Below are 4902 nucleotides of genomic sequence, written 5' to 3'. Positions count from 1 at the left end.
TAGATTTAATCTGAGATTATTAGTAGCTTAATATTATGTTAATTACTCCCTTCGTCCCACTTTAGAAGTCCCAGTTGAGTTCGGCATGGGTTTTAAGATATATAAAGAAAAGTTGGTGAAAAAATATAGTGGAATGTGTGTCCTATTTTTTTATATTAGTTTTATAATAAAATGTGAGTGGATAAATGTTAGTGAAATATGGGGCCTAATACCATTTATGGAATATTCCATCCGGGGCGCCTAAAGTGGGACACCTAAAAATGATAAACCGGGACTCTTAAAGTGGGACGGAAGGAGTATTTTGCTAAATAATTCAATTTTTAATATTTTGAATATGAAAAGAAACTCTTCCAAAACTCACCTAAATTATTACTAAGTGGACATGAACCGTCACTCACTCTCTTTTCTATCTTCTCTCTCGTCACTCTCCTAATAACAAGAACCCTAGTTTAGGATTCCGGCCAAGAACAACCCGATTCCGACCGATTATTGTTGGTTCCCATGAGTTGGAAGTCACCCTACCCTAACTCTCGTTCCATCTCATCGACGTTAAAAAAGCATATGCGAGAAAGAGGAAGACCAAACATGGACATCCACCTGACACCAAAGATGGTCCGTCGGCTGATTCGTCGAAGCAAAACAAACAAGGCAGCGAACAAGGGCTGTCGGCGGCGTTGGGATTTGTGGGTTCTAACCCTAGGTCTCACGACGAAGAAGAAACAAGGCAGACATTGAACCCTAGTTCTTCAAACGTTGACCGTCGAGCTTCCTCAACAATCGTTTGTCATTTTGTGTAACAAATACAATGTTTACTTGGTGATTTTTGGGTTGTATGGTTTTTAGGTGTTGATGGTGTTAAGATTGATCCAGTGCCTTATGACAATATTTTTTTGTGGATGTAATTCGACACTAGCTGTGGTTGTGTTTGAGTTTTGTTGGTGTTAAGATAGATGCAGTACCTTATGACAATGTCTTTTTTATCGTGTAAATGTTCAGGACCAATTTGAACTAGAAACTGAATATGAAGGACCACTTTGTATTGTATTTTGTTGTCCATTTATTTGTTCAATTTGATGTCAATTTATTGACATAGTCGACGAAGAAACATTCACATACGAAGAACCAATCACATATGGTATGAAACCAACATCAACTCCAAAAAACTTTTTGCTTGTAAGTCTGCATTGGGTGTGGTTAAATGTTCAGGACTAAATGGAAATAAATAATTTATATGAAGGACTACTTTGTCTTGTATATTAGGGTTCTCCAATTATTGAATCAGTTTGATTTCTACCGATTTTGTCTAGGAAGAATAAGAAGGGTTCACTTCAAAATTCAAATAGGAACAAAAAATTAGGGTTTTCAAACACTCCATCAAATTACTTGAACAGACACAAAAGTGTTACAACAACAACAAAACAAAGAACAAAGCTCAAAGCATTCACTAATTTCTGAATTTTATCCTTGATTTCAGTTAAATTCAATGCCAAATCCTCAAAATCGGCACCACCGAATGAGGTTGATGAAGAACAGGCCCGTGCTTCGATATCACGATTTGGCTTGCACCACTTGAAGAAACTGCATTCTTTCCTCTCACATACAAAGTAAACCTTCCCCGTAACGGTTTTCCTTGCCTGGTGACAATACGGAGCTTCATCGTCTTCTTACAATAGCAGAAAGCGTAGCTAAATTGAAGGTCTCTGGAGTCACGAACGTCATTGTTGTCGACGGAGTTCCAGCTGCACATCGAACTCCCCATGTTCAAAGGTGTTTGGTTGTTGCAGAGATGGAGATAAAAAATTAGGGTTCTTGGGGGGAGAAGAAGAAGGAGCCGGAGAAAGGGGGGATGAAATTTGAATAAAATGAAGTGTTGGAAAAAATGATTATGTTACCCAATTTTCAGAATTTTCATTTAACAATCCGAAAAAAAAAATTAATTAGCTACAATAATTAAAATCAGCTAATCGGGTCAAAATTGGACTAAATGACGATTGATCGTCACAGTTGACGGAAACCTTCAAAAAAGGACCTATTCGACAACATTTTCATATGTTTTGGATTCAATTTTTAAAAAGTGAATGTTTTGGACCAAAATCATAAATCAGCTATATGTTTAGGACCAAAAAATTACTTTACTCTTTTTAAAATGATATATAAGAGTAGAGTATAATATGAGTGCTTAAAATGACAACACCTCTTAAAGTGACACTGTGACACCACGCTAGACTGCAATATCGTAAACGCTCGATTGCAATAGTATGAACGCTAGACTGCAATCTATAGATTGAACTCTAGCATATTGGATATTGCAGACGAGAAAAATTGCAGTCTAACGTATTGGATATTGCAGTCCTTGAAAATTTACCCTTGACCTTTTTTATGATTGCCACATGGCAGCTTATTATTCGTCCACATGTACAAATGATTGGCTAGAAATGGTGGTATGTTGTTACTTTAAGAGATGTTGTCATTTTAACACAAATTCAGTATTATATCATCGATTACAAATGTTAAAAGTTTATTTGTAGTTAAATGGAAAAAAGAACATTATGAATGCTTTCCAGTTTCCGTTATGTACCTCTAATCCTTGTCATTAATCTGACCGTTAGATCACACGATCCAATGGACTGCAAGTGTTTTAAGTTTTACTCATACTTAGCGTTTTGATATGAATACATCCCTATATATATATATATATATATATAATTTTACTCTCATCTGTTTATCCATATTTAATTAACAATATTTCAATAATTTTTTTTTTTATTTTCTTCGTATAGTATCAATTTTACTTTAAAACATGTGACTGTCCAAAAATGTTAGTAACATACTTCTTAAGCCGTGCTTCGGTTAGATTTCATCTGTAAAGGTCTCTGTACTTTATTTTGCTTTCAATTGTATATTAACAAGTCTTTATTTAACAAAATATCGACTGTTCATCGTGCCTAGAAAAAATATTTATGGAAAACATTCGAAACTATTAAAATGGAGAGAATGATTGTAGAAAGTCTTGGTCATATAATTATGGAGAAATAATCACCTTTCCTATTGGGTTATGGTATGGATTTTAGTACTATGAAATGGAATTACATATCATTTTCTATTACCATCAGAACTGAGAAAAAATTTGTTTGTCTAAAAAGAAAGGTGTTGAAAACGAGCAAATAACTTTTCAAAGAGAATGCCTTTCATTTCATTCATTCATTTTTGCCCTTAAGATCGCCGCCAACTGGTATTTGGCATCAAGTTGTTCTTTTAAAATCTCTCAACTTTTGGTCACCGAATTGACCACTTGATAATTCGATTATTTAATTGCGTAATTATGAAAATATGAATAATTTATATACGTATATTTTTCCATATTTGAATAGCACTACTTAGGTGGCATAGAAGGAATGGCCAGTCCATTAGTTATATACATTTGAAATTGTTGCTAGGATGTGATATTCTTATTCTAATTTTCGATTATTAATAACATTGTTAACGGATTAAGAATAATTATAAACTCACTAACCATATGTTCAAGGTTTAATATACTCCCTCCTCCCATAGTAGATGCCACACTTTCCTTTTTAGTTTGTCCCACAAAAGATCTCACATTTGCTTTTTTAGAAAAAATTTTCTCTCACATTAATATGAATATATTATTTTCTCTCTTAATCTAACATACAAAATAACACCTCCTAAAATCTCGTGCCAATTCTCAAATGTGACATTTACTATGAAACGGAGGGAGCAGTTCCCGATACTTAATTATGGCTACCTAAACTGATAAAAGGAAAACAATATTCTAAATTAGGGCATCATTCCCCAAAATACTACACAAAATTTGTGATTAACTTAAAAGAAATTTTATTTTAAATTTGTGCAGGTCTTTCGTGAGATAATAATTATTTACAAGACTTGGAGTATTTGACTCTTCCACCAAAAATTAATATAAATTTTCTAATCAATCTTGAGCCATGAGGGAGAAAAGTAACTTATTAACGAAATAAATAAATAACTCACATCATAATGAAAGTTTCCTCATTAAAAGATTCTTAGGCAAGAATATGAAAAGAAGAGGCAATCAAGTGCCTTGTATTATCACATAAGCATTTTATGAGGTCGTGACAATCCAAAATCACATGAAATGGCAAACTATATTTGTATTAAAATGAGCCACATGGTTTTGTCTCCATGTACTAACAACCTTGATATAGTAAACTATAACATCTTTTGGAGATAACCACAAACATGAAAGTAGGGAGCCCTACCAAATCTTTGTATTTAAATGATGTTGCGATCTTTGCCTAATATTGAAAATAATATTTTGGGAAATAAAGTGCTTCATAAAGTAAATATAGATGCTGCTTCGAGTGACTAACTTGTTATTTATGGTCATGTTAGTTATGGCCTTTTTCTCTGTAATTTATTCCATTAAAGTCTCCAACGTTTAATTTTTGTGTATATCAAGTAATTTCATATTTTATGGTCATGTTTGTTTGGAGAGATTTTAATCTAAAAATGTAACTTGATTCTTGAAGTATAAATCGTGTCTTAGAAACGTAATTTGCCTATCAAATGAGTACATTATATATTTGAAAAATTGCAAATGATGGGTTAGGTCTGCAGAAGCATAAGAGAGATTCAAATCTACAACTTTTTAATATTAAGAAATTATGTTAAAAAGTGGGAGGGATAATGAGAGTAATGTATATGATGAAATAAAGTAAGAGTAATTGAATGTTTTGTTTTTTGTCAAAAAAGTAAATGACTCAACTTAGTTGAGACATCCCAAAAATGATTACGACTGAACTTAGTTGGGACGGAGGGTGTATGATACTCCCTCCGTCCCGCTTTAGCAGTCCCATTGACTTTCTGTCATCTTTTTGTAAAAATGATAAAAAATAGTTAAAGTGG

This window comes from Salvia hispanica, chromosome 1 (assembly GCF_023119035.1).
Source record: "Salvia hispanica cultivar TCC Black 2014 chromosome 1, UniMelb_Shisp_WGS_1.0, whole genome shotgun sequence".
In the NCBI taxonomy this organism is placed as follows: domain Eukaryota; kingdom Viridiplantae; phylum Streptophyta; class Magnoliopsida; order Lamiales; family Lamiaceae; genus Salvia; species Salvia hispanica.
Note: the sequence above shows the minus strand (reverse complement) of the source record.